This window comes from Spermophilus citellus, assembly GCF_964194105.1.
Source record: "Spermophilus citellus genome assembly, chromosome: 16".
Lineage (NCBI taxonomy): Eukaryota > Metazoa > Chordata > Mammalia > Rodentia > Sciuridae > Spermophilus > Spermophilus citellus.
The window spans coordinates 11,798,189-11,817,330 of NC_138196.1; positions in this window are offsets into that span (position 1 = coordinate 11,798,189).

Below are 19,142 nucleotides of genomic sequence, written 5' to 3' on the forward strand. Positions count from 1 at the left end.
GAGATGGGAGACCTAGGAGGGTTTTTTGGAAAATCACCTGGTTTCTGCTCTTAGTGAGATGGGTGGCCTAGGAGGGTTTTTGGAAAATCAATGATGGGATGTGACTTTCATCCAAGACAAAGCCACTGGCAGTGCTATGGAGGGACTGATGAGAATCAAGTCGAGGAGGCAGTGGGTGAGCATCAGTGAGTTTTCTTGACCCAGCACTGAACATCAAGCAGAACCCAACATGCTCCCAAGAGGAAAGGGTTCAGGTGGAGAGGAACCATGGATAGCTATGGGTTTGGGCCTGGGAGTCTGCAGGGCTGATGGTCATTGCCTGCCCAGGGAAGCAGAGGGTGATACAGAGCCCTGGTGATGAGGCAACAGATGGTCCATCTCAGACAGATGAAATCTGAACTGCTGATTGACACCAATAAAGACAGGTGTGCCCCTGTCAGAGGCCAAGTGACCTGGTCCAGAACCCATGGGAGCCATCTGTGGGTTGCAGAGATTTAATCTGGAGCCAGCATGTGACAAATGGAGACCCATGGGAGCGGGTGAGATGGCCTAGACAGAGGGTCAAAGAAGGCCAGGGGCACCCCAGGAGTAAGGGTGGCATCATTCCAGGATGAAACTTTAGCAATCCCTCCCTCCCAGGCCTCTGCCTTCCCAAGCTGACTGTTCTGTCCAAGCCTGACATTCAGAGAGCATCATAGAAGTAGCAGAGCACAGACTCAGTTCCTCCCACCTCTTGGCCACTAGGTCCAAAAAGGCAGCTGAAGGACAGCAGAGATACTTGTGGGTCTCCATCTCAGGAAACCCTGTCATCCCTTCCAGTGTCATGGAGTGTCCCTGTTGGCTGTTCTTTCTCTAGCCCAAGGCTAAGGAACATGTGGGGGTCTGACCTGAGCCTTGCAGATGCAGCAAAGTAATCTCCACAAACATCTTAAGGAACACACTGTGGCCCACAGGCCTCACTGCCAGGAGCAGGAATGCTCTGTGCCTTCTGAGGGAGGGCAAGTAGGGACATACACCAAAACTGAAGATCCTTCTGCCAGCTGAAGCTGCAACCATTGACTGCCCCTCTAGGCTGACAGTCCCACTGCCTGGTGGCCTGGCTGAGCCCCGGATACCTGAGGGATTCCCTTTCTTTATCCTAAACCTCTGCCAGGGCTCTGGGCCAGAACCTCCCCAGTCTGGTAGACTCTACTGCTTTTCCCTGGCCATTTCAAACGTGACTAACTGACCAGGCAGTGCCGCCCAGCCTCTGATGATGTAAAGACAGGCTTTGGGACCTTCAGTTACATGTCCTGGGCAATGGCTTTCCAGGGGAACACATGAGTCACTCCAGGCATAGTGGACAGGCCCTGAGAGAAAGAAGTGAAGATGTGTCCTGACCATTTGTGTGACAAACATCTCCCTGAGGGAACCCCAGGTGATGTGTGCCATGTTCCCTCCACGTCGCCTATGGAGTATCCATGAGCTGCTCAAGCACAGGAGCCATCCTATGAGTCTGAACCCAGTGACAAGATATCATCTCCTTTCTGGATACCAGAGCCAGAATTCACAACCCAACTAACCTGAGAAAAGGGGCCTCAGTCACAGAAACATTGAGAAGGCAGAAATTCACACAGTCCAAGTGTCTACCCCACACCCAAGCTGGGAGGATACAAGACCAACAGCCTCCTCAACCAAGGAGAAAGAGAAAACCCTGCAGAGGTACTTGTGAGGTATGTGACCAATGATCACAGAGGCCAACCTGTTGCACCATGCTGAGCCAGCAGTGTCTGGGCTGGCTCCTTGACCTGGGTTCAATATAAAGATGCCCTTCCTAACTGAAATTGACACTTTTCCCATTGTCCAACCTCTGTGGACAAGTGAGTGGGCACTTCAGGGTCAGAAGGTGTTTGCCAGGGGGCCCAGTTCCCAGCAGAACTCCTAGACACTCGCCAGGAAGGTCCCAGAAACTGCCATCTGGCTCTGTCTACCAGAAAAAGCACAAAGACCTTTCAACCACCACAGCCTCCTGGAGACCCCAGGAGTAGGGGGATGGAGGAGGCCCCCTCCTTGGCCCAGTTCTTCAGCAGGCATTTCTGTGAGCACCTTCTAGTTTCCCACTAGGCGCTGCACAGGCACCACCCCTTCTCCTAGAGAAGTTGTAGTCTAATAGAAACAGACAAATTTTAAAAGGAAGGAAATGAATAAACAAGATGATTTCAAAGAAGAAAATACCTAGAATGTGGAAAAGAGAAAGGGTGGGCAGGAGACGGTCATCAGGGGAGGTTACACTGAATAGGTGAGGCCCTGATGAGAGACAAGCTAACAAAGACCCAAGACATGGGAGTAACCATAGGGTTCCAGGCAGCAGGATGGGAGTGCAAAGGCCCCAAGACAGGTGACTGGGAATGGGGAGATGACAGCAAGCATGTGATCCTGCAGGGCCCTGGTGCCACAGCCAGGATTCCAGGCTTTGCTATAACTGCAACGGGAGCCCATGGGAGGATTTTAGGCAGGGGTCAGACTTGGCCTGTTTGTTCCTGTACAAGGAAGATGGCTTTGGCTGCAGTAAGAGAAGTGGAAGAAAGGGGGTTCAGGATGGAAGCAGGAGAGGACAGCAAAACCCCAGGCAAAAGCAGACAAGGGAGAGATTAACCAGGGGAAGAAAGAACTCTGGCCCACAAGCCCAATACACCTGAATCCTCTACTTCAACAAGCAGAGGAGCAGATGTCCCAGCAGGCTGTACTTCTGCTGTCCTTACCAACTTCTTGACCTGAAGTACAAGTCAGGAGAAATAAATAGTGCAGGGCCCCCCTAAAGGATATATCTAGGCTAGATGTACTATTATTCTTAAACACAAGGCCTTGTGTTTTGTGGTCTCACGCATGTGAGGCTGAGCTACTTCCCAGCCCCGAGTCAGCAGCTTTATTTGCAACCAAGAATCAAGTGGTAACAGTTGGGCGCAAGGGTACACACCTGAAATCTCAGCTACTGGGGAAGCTAAGGAAGGAGGATCACAAGTTTGAAGATAGCCTTAGAAATATGGGGGATCCTGTCTCAAAATTACAGAAGTAATAAGTACTAAGATGTAGCTCAGTGGTACAGTGTCCCTGAGTTCAATCCCCAACACTGGAAGAATATAAACAAAAGTGGACTTTCACTCATTAAGCAGGGAGGGAGTTCAAAGATGATGAAATATCTGCTGCATTGTAAAAAAAATCATGATCCTGTTGAAGAGTATGTGGAAGACCTGGGCAAAGTGGTGCCAGCCTGTAATCCTAGAGGCTCAGGAGGCTTTGGCAGGAAGATGGTGAGTTCAAAGCCAGCCTCAGCTTTGGTGAGATGCCAAGTAACTCAGAGAGTCCAGTCTCTAAATAAAATACAAAAAGTGGTAGGTATGTGGTTGAGTGATCCCCTCCCCCACACAAAATAAAAGAGTATGAGGAAAAATTCATAATTAGTAAAATGAAGACAAAGTAAATAAAAAGTTGGGAGAATTGCCAAGTCCAGGAAAAACACAAAGTGCAACAAGAAAAGACATACAACTCAGGTGCACTGAGTGGACACCACTGTGCATGTCAAAACTGCTGCTATTTCATACAGATTCTGGATTCCAGTTTGTACCCCTGGCACTTCTGTGCCAGGATCTCAGCCTTGCAGTGTGTTAATGCTGCCACTCCAGAGCCAAGGATAGATCACCCTCCTCAGCCGTGTTCACTGTCTTAATGTAACACAGACACATCTCATCAATTGGGTCAGGCTACAAGTCCTGGCTATAAGAGAGGCCAAAATTTTGCAGTTACCATGATGGGTAGGTATTTGCTATGGATAAAGTCTATTCCAAACTTATGTGCTGAAATCCTGGTACTCTGTGGTGATATTAAGTGGTGTGGCCTAAACTGGGAGCAATGGCACATGCCTCTAATCCCAGCTACTCTGGAAGCAGAGGCAGGAGGGTCACAAATTTGAGGCCAGCCTCAGCAACTTAGTGAGACCCTCTCTCAAAATATAAAGGGCTGGAGATTTGGCTCAGTGCTAGAGTGCTCCTGAGTTCAACCTCCAATACCCCCAACAAAAAGGAGGTGAGTCCTGGTGTGAGGCCCTTAACTCATGGTGGGGCTGCCTTGAAGGGAATGCTGTTCTCCTGGAATGAGTTCTCAGGAAAGAGGTGTTACAAAATATGAGCGCAGCACCTCCCCCTCATGGTGGCCTGCAGCTTTCTGATGTGCCCTCTCCCTCTTACAGGCACTTCTTCCATGATGCCATCTGCCATTAGTCCCTCACCAGAGGTTAAACTGATGGGGCTGTCCCATCTTGAATTTTCAAGTTCTAAAACTGTGAACTCAATAAACCTCTTTGCTTCATAAGTATCCGGGTCCATGTATCTAGTTATAAATACAGCCTACTATAGTGTTATTGTTTCTGCCTTCTCCTAAGACTATTCAACATACTAATAGCTGAACTATGCATGGAAAGCCATTTAACAGCTGGGCCTAATGAGAATTAGAGAAACTGCATCCACTTCTTTCCTCATTTACTTTCTGATGTTAGTAGAGAACATCCCCCTGAGGCTTCCTTGCAAAGAGATGCAAAGAGCGTTGGAATTTTTGAAAATGCACATCTAACTGGGCACAGTGGTGCACACTTGTAATCCAGCAACTCAGGAGGCTGAGACGGGTGAAATGCAAGTTTGAGGTCAGCCTGGGCAATTCAGTGAGACCCTGTCTCAAAAATAAAATAAAAAAAGGCTGGGGGATGTGGCTCAGAGGTAAAACAACCTGATTCAATCCTCAGAATCAATCAATCAATCCTCCCCCCCCTTCTCTCTCTCTCTCTCTCTCTCTCTCTCTCTCTCTCTCTCTCACACACACACACACACACACACACACACACAGGAAGAAAGAAAGAAAGCGAAGAAAATTCACATCTAAACCTGTATCTAATGTACTATTTTACTTAAATGATGAAAGAATTCCGAGTTTGAAATTCATTTTCCTTGGAATTTGAAACATCTATCCATTTTCGTATAGCTTTTAGTGTTTCTTTTGCTTTTGAAAAAGTCCATGGTAAATCTGTTCTTTGATCAGTATGCAGCATTTTCCCGTCTGGTGAGGTTACTTCTACTTCTGGAGGCATTTTGTTTCATTTTGTTTTTCGAGAAAGGGTCTCACTACATTGCTCATGCTTGTCTTAAACTCTCCAGCTTAAGTCATCCTCCTGCCTCATCCAAAGGCTGCAGCTCACTAACTGGCTCTGGAGCTCCTTGGTACAAATCCATTCCAGGCAGCTGCATCCTTCTCTTTAGAATTTGCCTAAAGGCTAGTCTACATCCTCAGTTGTTCGCCGAAGTTCGGGTCATTTTCTTCTTTTGGGACTGCTATTCCTATGAAGACGACCTATTTTGGCTAGAGTGTCAGGGAGATTGGACCTTCTCCAAATTATTAACTGCAAAAACATATTTCTCCTCCCTTCCCCCAAACACTGCTTTCTTCCCCAACTTACCTCTCCAGAATGAGCCATGAAAGACCACTAGCAAAATCCCTGCTGCCTGGCAGCTCAAATGTGCTTTGGTGGCACTGAGCATCATCCCACTCTTGCCTGACTCTGAGCTGCTTATTTGTTGGGGAAAAAAAGAAAAAAAAAACATAACATGTAAAACAGAATCTCAGAAACCTCCAGTGCAAGCTCTTACAGGACTTTAGCCTAACTGCAACTTCTTCACCCCTGTTTCCCTTCCTGCATGCCACTCCCATGTTGAATGACTGGCCCTTCTCACGGCCTTTGCCAGTGCCATCCACTGCTAACTTTGGTGGTACTAAAGCATACCACAGGGGTATTTCCAGACCCTGGAACAGGGTCATACGGATGACTCAGATGAATTTTTTAGAGTTGTTTGCTAATTTTATTTATTTTTTTAGAGGAAACTAATTGATCAGAGCCATGCCTGGGTTCTAATTCAGGTTGATAGCTGCAGAAAGTAGATTGAGAAACTTGAGAATTTGACCATGTGGATCTGTTTTCAAAGCCCAATCTAAAGGAAAATTCATTCCTGTTGGGCTGGAGATGAAATGAAAGGATGTGAGGGAGGGGTCACCTGCTCACTGAATTTGTGGTGTTACTTCCTCCACCTTGGGAACTTCTGGAAATACTCTGATCACAAAGAGTGGAAAGAAACAGAGGAAGAAAGAAAAGACCTGACAAAACACCAGAGCTCCAACCCAACTGGGTGAATTCCAGAAGAATCTGTCCCTTCTCCCAACCCTGGCCCTGGGCACAGCTACCTGCACAGTCAGCCTGGACCCAGCAGGTGTGCTGGGGAGGGCTTCTTAAGAGCCACAACCCTAAAACAGGGCTTCTCTATGAGATGCAAGCAGAACATTAGAAACCTACTGGAAGAGGCATGTGCTAAACCAGCACATTTCCCAGGGGCCAAGCTAGAGCCTTCTGGGCTGCCAGCCCAGTTCCTGGAAGGATGCTCTAGGGACCCTGCTGCAAGAGCAGAGGAAAGTGGGAGTGGATGATCCCTTCCCTCAACATTGAAGGAGGATAGCCAGGACTTGCCAAGACATTTCTGGGGGAGGAATTGGAGGCCAGTACTAAGGGATAAGGAACAAATAACTGCCACTGCTGATCAACAGAGAGAGAGAGAAATGTTGGAGATACCCAAATGTGGAGAGCAGTGACACTGAATGGAGAGCAGTGTCTGAGTTTGGTGTCTCTAATGACCTCATGGCTGTTGCACGCCTGGTGCCTGAGAATGTTCCTGTGCAACGGCACAGGATGCTTAGCTGCTATGGCAATGCCCTGTATGAGGAGGCTCTGTGCAAAAGTCTTATCGGCCTCAACCTTAAACTCAGGCACATAGCTCCTGGGCATAGAGGAACTCTCCTGCTAGACAACCACAAAGTTCCATTTCTGAGGTGGCCCATTTAACTGTCACTTTAAACAATGGACTTTCTTGAGCACTGCACAAAGCCCTTAACATGGCACATTGCAACTGTGGATTGCAACTGTGGAAAAGCTGCATAAATGTTTCTAGCCCATTTACTGTCTGAGTACAAAGAATAAGGCTTGTGTAGTCTTTAACCTGAAAATTAGACATATATAAATAAAGACTGCTGGGTATCTGCTTCTCCATCAGAGAGAAGCACTCCAACTGATCCCAGCAATTAATCTTCAAAATCTGCATGTGGGAGTATTTTATTTTCTATTCCCCATTGCCCCTGGCCAGATCCTGCAAGAATAGCACATTGTCCATGGCACCAAAACACATAAGAATGGGCACAGGGAAATGAGAGGGATCACAGGAACGTGCTTTTAGAACAGGAAGGACACGGCAAAATATGTGATGGAACCAAGAAAAGGAAGAGACAAAGAAGGCAAGAAAAGAATTCATCCTCAAGAATTCAGGTCAGGAAATGAGGATCCAGGAAAGAAATCATAAGAGTGTGGTCAGGGGAAAGACATCTCCTGGCAGGGAGCTGGCCCCAGTCTCTGGACCAGGTCTGCCCTCCTCTAACCCCACCAGGTTCAAGGGAAAAGTTTAGTAGGAAATGCTAGTGAGGTACTGAGCAGAGCAGGCTAGGTCCAGAATTGAGGTAGGAGAGGGGATGACCCATGCAGAACTGCTTGGTCCCTCTTGTCCCAAACAAGGCATCCTTATCTTGAGATTGCTGAGGACCTGGCTCATCCCATCAAGGGCAGTGGTCAAGACTCTGGGGATTCTATCACCTGGTAGGCAAAAAGGATGTGATCAGAGTAGGAGAGGAGAACATTGCACTTGTCCAGACAATCACAGTGTGGTTGCAACCTCCTGCCTCCAGTTGTGACCTCCTGCACCTGTTGGTATCCTCAGTGGGGTTGTGTCCACTCTGGGGGATGCCCCAACCTCCCCTAGCCTCTATACAGCAGATGTCCACATTCTCCCGTTCCACACATCCTGGGCTGAAAAAGCCCAACAGTGGGCATTATGTGAAAGAGGGTGCTGGGAACCCACAGAGATCCTCACAGTTGTGATTTCTACCAAGTGTCGGAGCCTGAGGCTGGGTTTGGTCTCCTTGGATATGCTTACACATAGTAGTTGGGTCCTGGAGAGACCAGAGGTTGCCAACATTAGTGTTGGGATGGAAACCACAGGGCCTGGGGCAGGCCTGAAGGGAGAGGTGCAAGCAATAAGAGGGCTTTGGAGGAAGGACATGGCCCAGGATATGTGGCCCAGGGCAGGTGTCCTGCGGCAGGTGTGGGACCAGAGCCCACCCACTTCTGGTGTCACCAGCAAATGCTCACACCCTCAACTAAGCAAAGTGCTGACCAAACAAAGTAACTCAGTCTTCCAAGACCCGTTGCTCAAGGCCGGGCCTTTGGAGTTCTTTATTCAAATCCCAATACCCAGAGCAGGAGCAGGACTTGGGACTCAATGCACAATGATCCTGATCTTGGTGCCTTAAAACCAGACAGAAGGTGCCATTTGCAAAGTGTGTGAAGGCTGGTGATCTACCAAGCCTCTTTTATGTTCAAACCTTATGGATAATTATATATATATAAAATTTTTCCATAAGAAAATTTACTAAAATAATGCCTGAAGCATAAAAAAATTAGTTATTTTTAAATTATAAGTTTAAATTCCACCCCCATAGTACTTTCCATCATACTCACATCATCTCTGCTATCCTGTTTTAAATTACAGGCAGCATCCGGGCAGTGCTTTCCTTCCAGGGACTTCAATGATTCTATGTAGAGTCAACTTTGCACTCTTCCTTCTACCACCTCCACCTTCCCATTCCCAGTGTATGGGATTCTCTCCAACTGTCCTAAATGTTCTCCAGTATTGTGCATCTTCAAGTGCCAAATCTCAATAGTTCCCTACTACCTACCTACCACAGGATTAGGGGATCCTTTTCCATCCAGAGAAAATGGCCACAAGGAAGATCCCACCAAAGCCACAAAGTTTGAAGGAGGAGATGGAGCTTAACCTGTTCTTTAAGGGAGGGGTAAGAATGCAACAAGCAGAAATTAAGAGAAAAATGCAAAGTAAATGCCATGAGAAAAAGGGCAGTGTATTCCACATCACTTCACAGGTATTGACAAGTAAAAAAGAAATAGGAATACTGATTATAGCCAACTAAAGGGAATGTGGAAAAAGGAATGAGTGAAAAGAGAGGGAGAGAAACACTTACAGGATACAGAAAAAAGAAATTTAAATAGATACAAAGGGAGGATGGGTGACTAAAAATGCCAAAATGAAATTAGAAAAGTGGACAAGAAAAAACAAGATATATACATAAACAAGGATCTTCCCAATTGTTTTTATGTTGTTCTTTTTGCAGAAATGGGGATTGAATCAAGGAGTGTTCTACCACTTAGCTACATCTCCAACCTTTGTTGTTGTTGTTATTGTTGTTTTACATTGAGATAGGGTCTTGCTAAATTGCAGAGGCTGGCCTCAAACTATCGATTCTCCTGTCTTAGTTTCCTGAATCACTGTGATAAGAAGCATGCACCCCCATACCCAATAGAATTGCCACCTTGTTTGCAAAATTTTAAATGAGAAGAAGTATTCCTTAATGTTTAGTTTACCAGATAATGACATCAAGTTGCAAAGCCAGTAGGCAGATTTGAGATTTTTCCAACTCCAGATTAGAATATCAATAAAACTGAAATACCTGATATTGCAGACGAAAGAGTCCTTTGTTCATTCTGACTTAACAATACCCTATCACCCACTACTTCCTCCCCAAGGCTTGGCTCCAGGAATTGCTCCAGTAAACAGCAGGTTTCCCCCCCTCACCCTATTTTCCAAAGGACTCACCAGCACTCTAAGCTCAATCATCTCCTATGCTGAACATGATCACACCTTTTCACAAGAGCATCACTTTCCAAATAACTGTAAATCTCTGACAACCATGACTGCTTCATGTGTCATTTATCTCTCTAAAGGAAGTTAGGGTACTAGTAAAGCAAAATGAGCTCTCTAAAATACTTGCTAAATGAGATTACCTCAACTCTTCAAACCTAATCCTAGGTAGAGGCCTACTGATATGATTACACTATGATGCATCCTTCTCCATAACTGAGAATCTTCAAATACTTATTGACTAAGAGTAGGAACAGCAGTTATGATAAACCATCCATTCAGTCCTACAAGTGGTAAAGGACATAGAGCAGGTTTTATATGGGACAATCACTAATATAAGGTGATTCTGAATTATTTCAATGATATTAAGACTGTGGAAATTGTGCCTAAAATAATTGAGTTTTGTTATAAATGAAGAATATTCAAATTATGTAATTAAAACAACTTTAGAAAACATATTACTGCATATTAGCTCAATTTAAAATTTGTCAACTTTGATTACTGAAGACATTTGTGTATATATGTAAGCACTTGATCAATTACACTGATCAATAATTATTAAAAATACTAGGGATGAGTTAACAGAAAAAAAACAGGCTCTTTGGTTTCAAATCAAATCATACCTGACATACAAGAAAAAGACAGTTTATGTTGCTGCTAAAATGGGAAAGACTATGAATCTTTCATAATAAAGGTGGTGACAATCCCAGCTTACACTTGTTATTAACCATGTGTCAAGCACTATTGACTGAGAATTAACCTGTTTTCTTATCTGCAATATGATATATTATATATCTCATAAGGTTGTGTGAGGATTAAACCAGAAATGCAAAACTTCAGGAGTTGCAATAGCTAAGTGATCAATAAATGGTTACTATTGTTACCATTTGGGACAGTGCAATCAGGTACCCAGGTTTATTGTGACCACCACGAATAAGATTGACACTGGTAGAGAGAGAAGCTTCAAGGACAAGACCCACTAGTTGTGCAGGGAACGAGCACAAGAGTGTATCTGAACTTTATGACCTTAGGGTTTTGTTATTAAGAGCCCATATTCTTAAATCATAGGTATTGGATATGAAATTCAATTTTAGAGTCAAATAAAAATGTGACCTTGACTTTGAAAGAAAAATAGAAAGTACCTTGGGCTATGGTGAATGAGGAAACCCAAGTTCCAACTTAAGGTAGCTATTACTACTATGCCTTTATTCTGAAGCTTGGTGAGTTGCAAATGATGGCATGGCCAATACCTTCTTCGACCAGAGTGTTATCAGACTTCTCAAAAACAACTTAAATACTAGTCTGGAGGCCAGAGCACAAAAATAGATAAGAGAAATAGGGAGAGGATGATGTACTCAAGGTCCCTTAGAGCAACACAAACAACAGAAACCAGGAAAGAGTTGTATACATAACCAGGGAATCTGCTTTGGCAGTCACTGTATGCTGAGCTTCCATCAGAGAGATGATAAGTGAAGTGGGATTAAGTAGCTGTGGCTAATTTAACTAGATGTAGAACATTATGTCTTCAAAATGTAATGAAAGTTTTGGAGCACATAATGTGGAAAAAGGAGATTCAGATAACATAATCTTAAAAATGACTAATCATTCTGTGAGTTTTCCCCACCAAAGATGGCTATTTATCTTCACAATAAAGATTCACGCTGCATCTTGAAACAAAAAGAACTATTCATTAAGGATGATAACCCTCCATAACAGAAATCCTTAGAATAAATTTTTAAAGTTAGAAGAGCATTTTCACATGAATAATAATTGCCCCTTAAAATCCCCTGGATTTTTCTACTACAATGTGGCCACAAGAAGCCTGAATTTTTTTAAAATTTATCATTTTAAGAATTATATACAGCAGAATCAAATGTAAGTTGTTAGAAAAATGAAAAAAAAAGTACCTTGGTCTACGGTGAATGAGGAAACCCAAGTTCCAACTTAAGGCAGCTATTACTATGCTGTAGAACTACCACAGGGATGGCTGGCCCAAGAAGGAAGCCCACTAATATTAAAAGAAGCTAGAGACCTGCATTTTTATTTAAAAGTATTATTTCAAAACCTAACCCCCACATAAATATTAAGCAGGTTAAAAAAAAAAAAAAACTCTTGGCAAGCCATTTTCCAAGACCCTGAGTTTACAAATTCTATGCCCAACCACACTAGAATTTTAATGGCATTCATAATCTTCTCAGGTCCTGATTTTTCCCTAGAATTTTGCTTTCTGAAATTTGCCTCAGTTTATGGAACCAGAACAAATGAAGCATAAAAATGCTAAAAAATACACTTTCTGTATTTTCATTTTCTTGACCTGATTTAGGAGAAATTCCAAAACAGGCACGGGAGAGTAAATCGAATTAGTACTATACATAAAACTCAAACTCCTTAACAATAAGTTTTATTTCAATTAAAATATTTCTATAACAACTTCTGATCAGAAATACATTAACTGAAAATAACTCACTTGTAATGAAAAGCAGACTGTTAAGGCTAGTAAATATTTTTCTTTATTTCTTTTCTTTTAATTTTTTTTTCTGGTATCAGGGATTGAATCCAAAAATCCAAAGTACTCAACCACTGGGCCGCCCCCCCCCCCCCCCGTTTATAAATTTTGAGACAGCGCCTTGCTAAGTTGCAGAGGCTACCTTTTAAATTGCGATCCTCTCGATTCAGCCTCTTGAGCAGCTGGGATTACAGGTGTGTGCCACCCTGTGCAGCAATCCTTGCTTTTTACAAACCATTGTACCTTGTATTTTTAAAAGAATTCTTGAACCTTTAGAATTCTTAGCCAAGGCCAATGAAGGAAAACACTCTCCTATGGTTTCTGATTGATGCTTTAATTTGAATTTAGCTCATCATCAGTGTAGTATATTTGTTATATTCTCCTTAATACCTCTTCTGATGTTATACTGACAATTTGACCAAATGAGTTTAAAAATATCCTGAATATTTGAGTGTATTTTATGAATTTACAATCACTAGTGCTTAACATATTGTTTATAATATTAGCTATTTTACAGGTCCCCATCTAAAACAATCTACTGATGGAAAAAAAATGCTGCCAATGTTTATACTTCCTCTCCTCCACAGCTTCAACAGTGCCTGAAGACTCCTTCCACCAAGTTGCAGATTATATGCATACTAAACATTTTTCCCTATCTTATTTTTGTTCTTATTTTTGATGACTCAAAAGTCACTGACCCTGCCTTCTGGGTTGTCTTTTTGGCATTGTCCACTCCCACTTGCCTCCTTAACTGCCAATTTACTTCATCCAGGATCCATGAGTATTTGCCTGAGTTTTAAAGATGCAGGTGTTTTAACAATCAATGCTTATTCTCGAAGCCCAAAGAAAGCTAGTATAGCAATAGCCGCATGGGTCAATTAAGGTATTTAGGCATTTGTTTCTCATCTGTCTCATGGGATAATGCTATCATTAGCGAATTAACTATGATAATGTATTTAAAGTGTGCAATGCACAGACAATAGAGAGTAATGGTGCTATTGGCCAATACCGGTTATCCCACTCCATTTAGCATCTAAATCAGAGACAGCTATTTCCTACTTCAGCAGAAGGACTTTAAATCGAAATACTACACAAGACACACGAGTCTGTTTGAACTACTGCAACCCAGCTCTATTAGGAGTTTGTAATAACCACCGTAATAATTAATTTTATCTTTCAATGCAATATCACTTACAAAGTCCGAGGAGTCACAAAATCAAGGATCCTCTACATTGTGAATACACAATGGAAAAATGAGATGCAGAAAGAGAATGTGAGGAGGGGGCACACATATTTTAAAATAACCCTATTTCCACTTAGCATGTGCAACAACAACAAAATAAATCCCAAATTCCAGCAGCACGATCAGATGTTTCCTAAGGAAAACAAAAGGCTAGAGATTGTGCGGAAAGCTCAACGAAAGTAAGTCTGGATGTCTGTAAAGGATCAATCTCAAACAAACGCCATGGGAACTAGTCAGACGCCACCCCATCCATTATTCCCGAATCCCCGCCCTGACAAAAAGTTGAGAGAGAATCAGACACAGCACAGATCCTGTGGCACACCAGAGCACTAGCAAAGAAACGCAGGAACACAATGCAGAAGCAGCTTACGATTTTCAGGTGGGAAAACAGGAGGAGGCACCCAACTGGCTGCAGCCCCCTGGGGAGCTGGGTGTCGGGAGGAGTTGGGCGCAGCTCCGTGACTGGGAGGCAACGTCCTGGGGAAAGGGAGGAGGTCCGGTGTGCGGGCTCATAGGGACTCCAGCCGGCGTCGCGAGACAAACGCCCCACACTCACAATTCTACCATCCCCGCTCCTTCCTGCAGCTCCCGCCAGTTATCCTCAGTCGCTCCACCCCGTGGGTCCACGGAACCCGCCAAGCAACAGCACCCACACTGTCAAGAAAACCTCTAGAGTGCGCCTGGACCGCCTCATGTCCACCCTTGGGACAGAGCCGCGACCTGCCTTCTGCTCAAGGGCACAGGAGTGCAGCGAGTGCACTCGACCAGCAGGATCCAGGTCGGAGCCAGGAGGGAATGAGGTAGAGCACTAACCCCAGTGCGCAGGGCAGAAAGGCAGTGCCTTACCCCGCCTGCTGTGTGGTGCGTCCAATTCACCGAAAAGTCTGAAACTGGGCATCCGGCACGGCCTTACCCCACTGCTTGCGGCTGGTCCACCTGCCAAAAGTCCGAAAGTGGGCGTGGGGCGCTGCCTTAACCCCGCCTGCTTGCGGCTGGTTCAACACGCAAAAAGTCGCAACCTCCGCGTGGATGGGCGGTGCCTTATCCCCGCCTGCGTGGGGCTGGTCCACCCTGTGAAAAGTCCTAACCTGGGCGTCCAGCGGTGCCTTACCCCACCTCCGGTGCGGGGAAAGTCTGAAAATGGGCGTGGGGAGGTGCAGCTCACCCAACCCGCGAAATGTCCCAACCTGGGCGTGGGGCGCTGCCTTACCCCTCCTTGGTGCGGCCAGTCTACCCCGCGAAAACTACCAACCTGGGCGGGTGGCGGTGCCCTACCCCGCCTGCTGTGCTTTGGTCCACCTCGCCAAAAATCCCAACCTTGGCGGGGCGGTGCCTTAACCCTCCTGAGGTGCAGCTGGTCTGACATGGGAAAAGTCAGAAACTGGGCTGGTGCGCTGCTTTACCCCGCCCATGTGCGGCTGCTCCAACCCCCAAAAAGTCCGAAGCTGGCCGTGAGGCGCAGTGGGACCCGCCTTAACTGAAAAATGGCTGGCACCAGGATTTTATCGCCAGATGGTTGGCATTTAACAATCGCTCAAGCTGATGGTTAAGATGATTCTTGCAATAAGTCTCTGTGTCCTGTTCTTCAATTCCTTGCATTTCCCAAATGTCCCTCTTTGTTTTCATGTTTCATTGATTTTTTAAAAATATATTTTTTAGTTGTAGATAGGCACAATGTGTTCGTTTGTTTTTTAATTTTTTTTGTGTGTGTGCTGAGGATCGAACCTAGTGCCTCACGCATGCAGGGTAAGCCCTTTACCACTGAGCCACAACACCAGCCCTGTTTCATTGATTTTGTTGTAATTAAAGGGAGCAGATGTTGATAGCACTGATAATACTGATTCACCCTTCTGAGGGATAATAAAATGAGAAGGTGCAGAAGGAACATTCTGAAGTACGCTTTCTGCTACCTAAAGCATGGTCTTTGTCCCCATTGCCTATCCAATAAAGATGGCAGGGTTTGAGAAAAATGGGGGAAAGAGTTTTATTGTTTTGCTAGCTAAGGAGAAACATGGTGGTCTCCAGTCCCAGAGGGTGTGATTCTCTCTGCCTTGGGGAATACAGGGCTGTTAAGAGGAAAACGGAGGCTACCATTCAAATATGATGGGTAGATATAATTAGTGGCCATCTATTGGGTGTCCTTGACAGCTGTTGCTGGAATTCCTAGATTTGGGATAATGTAGGTTTTTATGGCTACTAGTTTTCATGTAAGCTACTAGTTTTCCTCTAAGAACTGTTTCAGCTTTACTCCATAAGTTTTGCGACCTTTCATTTTCACTTTCATTTATTTCCAAGTTCTTTGCAATTTTTTTAGTTGAATTTCCTCGTTGAACATGGAAACCTACATTATAAAAGAAAAGCACTCTCAACCCAATAATCTACCCTTCTAACTTACAAAAAAAGGAAAAGGCAAACCAGATATCTAAGGAAAACAAAGGAAGGAAATAATAAAGTGAAAACAGACATTAATAAAATAGAACTTCAAAAAAATATAGATAAAACCAAACTTTTAAAAAAACCTTTTGTGAGGGACAATGAGTATCTAAATAATCAATATATCTAAGATGAAATCACTGGAAAAACACTGAGATGAATATAAATGAAAAGATTTAAATTACTAAGTTTAGAATGACTCATGACCAATGTTATAGAAGCACTCTACCACTGAGGGTGAAGGGTACCCCTTCACTTCAGTATTTTATTTTGACACAAAGTATTACTTGAGACCAGACTAGCCTCAAGTTTGTGATCCTCCTGCCTGAGACTCTCAATGAGCTGAGACTACAGGCATATACCCACGTGCCCTGGAAAACCAATGTTATTTTGATACCAACCACCCCCAAAGACCTTTAATTATGGGGAAAAATGACTATCAACAAATGTGTTTTATAAATACTGTCTCAAAAAAAATGAGGGTAGCAAGTCTGGGGATATGGCTCAGTGGTCAAGTACCCCTGGGTTCAATCCTTGGTACCAAAACACAAAAACTAGAAAAATAAAATAAAATGTTGAGTCACCACTGTATAAATGGAAGTTAAGTTCAGTACATACTGTACTCTTCTCCATTGCAACAGTGTATTATTTATTAAGATCTATCATTACTCCTAAACTAACAACTGGCTTTGTTTCAATTTTAGAGTGGCTGACCCTGTCTCTGACCCAGGGAGAACACGAGGCAATGAACTGGAACCTCAGCAGATGGTAATTTGAAGGACAAGGTGTACTAGACATTTCTAAACCATAAAAAAGTATTATAAATATATTATAAATATAAATTTTCTATCAGATAGTAGCAATTTGGCCAGATAGGTATGGCAATGGGAACTGATATAGCATCAAAGCTAAGAGGGCAGGCTAAGGTTGGACAGACTTGGATTAGATTTCAGCATTTTACTATTTCTGTGATCATGAGCACCTTACCTAGTTGTTCCAGATACTGTGGTATCCTGTACAGAATCCTCTCCTAAAGGCTACACATTCTATTTGCAGCTGCTGGGAATATCAGCCAGTGTTAGAATATACTAGGATTGTTCTTGGCATTAGGAAATTTCTTGCTGAAGGCTTTAGCATGCATAAATTGGCTATGGATCCAGGGGGAAGTTTCTTAGTTCTGTTCACTTAAAATACAAGCTCTACTTCCAGCAATAGGCAGGCAACTTGAATATACTGATTTGCCATTTTATAGGGATGGTTGAAGCACAAATAAGAATTCAGATTATTTTTTCACCTAAAACAATTGATATAATTAATGCTATAACTTTTAAATTTGTTTCATCATTGACTGGATATAACATGCCAAAGATCAAGAGGATGAGCATGCATCCTTCATGCCTTCACAGAAACAACACCGTATTTCACATTTACCTTTGCTTGGTTCAAGATACACCCAATGAACTATGAACCTGTAATAGCCATGGAGGGAAGAGGTTTCCAAAGCCCAGATACTAATGTAGCCTGATAAAATCTGGAGGAGATCAAATTTGCAGAATACCTCAAGCATGACTTAAAATTTAAAGCCTCTTAAAGAAGCACTTCAAATTATGCCAAGTGTTGAATGCCCAGTTGCACTGAGAATGTTTCAGTTCTTAAGGATAAAGAGTATTAAGAGTTTCTGGCATGCCAAACAATAGATAATGTTTCATTCCTTTATATTCTATAATGAGTGTGTGTCATCCCAGCCTTTCTCTGACTGTAATTCATGGATTCTTAAAAACTTATTAGAATGCATTGAATGAGAGCACTGCAGACAACAAAAATAGAGACAACATTTGACAGCAAACCAAATAATGTTAGTTTTTTTTTGTATTTTTCCCCATGGCACATGTAAATAAAATGGCAGACACCCACAAGTTTTTATGTAAAATTATTCATAAAGGGAGGTGATGACTCAGGCTCTGGTATGGTACTACCACAGCAAATTAACTCACTGCCACATGTTGCCTGTGAAGGGTTGTTCCTTCCTTAAGTGTCATGTCACATTAGCAAACATTTCAATTCATATTGTTCACCATTAAAAATGAGACTCATGTAAATTGCCATAATTAAAATGCAGGTCTTTCACAGCAAAAATATTAAGGCTTTTCCATGGTCAACTTCATTTTTCCCCATGGGAAAAACATATGAGAGTAAGATGTAGGGTAATTGTCCTGAAAATTTGGAGGTTGGATCTTAGAGAATTATCAATCTATGAACAAGTCACATCTGTTGAATAAGGAGGGTGGAACATCGCAATCTCCTAAAGAAGTTAGGGAAGACTATACAGGTTTCCCAATTATCTACAGAGCCACATAATAGAATGTTGATGTGAATTGAGGAGATGCTGGGGAGATGCAGAGGTGATACCTTGACTGCTTTCTCAATACTTGGAATTAGGGATTTTCCTTTTCACTTCCAATTTTGAAGTAAAGTAACAATGATCAAGGCCACAGCCAAATGTAGCCTGTTACAGGATATGTTTTCAATAACTAGTCTTATTTTCAGTCTATTCAAAAATAATGTCCTAAGTATTGCCTTATTGTTTTTGAAGCAGGGATTGAACTCAGGGATCCTTAAGTTCATTGTCCTAGTATCTTAATATTACCAAAATTTTGAGGTAAAGTGAGAATTTAGTGTCAGTATTTGAAAAGTCAACTCTGTGTCCTTAAAATTACATAGCAGCACAATTCACAATAGCTAGACTGTGGAACCAACCCAGATGCCCTTCAATAGATGAATGGATTAAAAAATGTGGCATTTATACACCACAAAGTATTACGCAGCATTAAAATTGACAAAATCATGGAATTTGCAGGGAAATGGATGGCACTAGAGCAGATTATGCTAAGTGAAGCTAGCCAATCCCTAAAAAAATGCCAAATGTCTTCTTTGATATAATGAGAGCAACTAAGAACAGAGCAGGGAGGAAGAGCAGGAAGAAAAGATTAACATTAAACAGAGACATGAGGTGGAAGGGGAAGGGAGAGAAAAGGGAAATTGCATGGAAATGGAAGGAGACCCTCATTGTTATACAAAATTACATATAAGGGGTTGTGAGGGGAATAGGAAAATAAACAAGGAGAGA